Source organism: Eimeria mitis, genomic scaffold (genome assembly GCF_000499745.2).
Source record: "Eimeria mitis Houghton genomic scaffold, Emh_scaff1042, whole genome shotgun sequence".
Taxonomy (NCBI): Eukaryota; Apicomplexa; class Conoidasida; order Eucoccidiorida; family Eimeriidae; genus Eimeria; species Eimeria mitis.
The window spans coordinates 11,456-11,699 of NW_013567252.1; positions in this window are offsets into that span (position 1 = coordinate 11,456).

The window sequence follows — 244 nt, forward strand, 5'->3', positions numbered from 1 at the left end:
TCGGTCTTCTGCGGGGGGTACTGGCAGCTCAAACGCATGCGTTTAGTATTTATTTTCTCTCTTACTACGTTTTCTATCGCTGCTTCTAAACCCTAAACCCTAAACCCTAAACCCTAGACCCTAAACCCTAAACCCTAGACGACGCCAGCGGCTTCGTATGCCTCTCCTCCAAGCTGCAGCAGCAGCTGCGAGCTATTGCAACATTACAGCAGCAGCAGCAGCAGCAGCAGCAGCAGCAGCAGCA